Here is a 220-nt window from a genome sequence, read left to right on the forward strand (position 1 = left end):
ATGTATCAGAAAAAGAGCTCTGGCAAACTCATTCCATGTTTTTAAGTCTGTCCCTCCCCACAGCCCCTCTGTTGAGTGCTGACTGCTGGAGCAGCAGTAAACCCCAAACATCCATGACCTCTGTGAGACAAGTGTTGTTTGTTAAGTGTGAGGTGGACTGGGGCCCAGTGGTATTTATTTACAACATACATTTCCATCTGACACATAAGATGACCAAAAA

This window comes from Meleagris gallopavo, chromosome Z (assembly GCF_000146605.3).
Source record: "Meleagris gallopavo isolate NT-WF06-2002-E0010 breed Aviagen turkey brand Nicholas breeding stock chromosome Z, Turkey_5.1, whole genome shotgun sequence".
Taxonomy (NCBI): domain Eukaryota; kingdom Metazoa; phylum Chordata; class Aves; order Galliformes; family Phasianidae; genus Meleagris; species Meleagris gallopavo.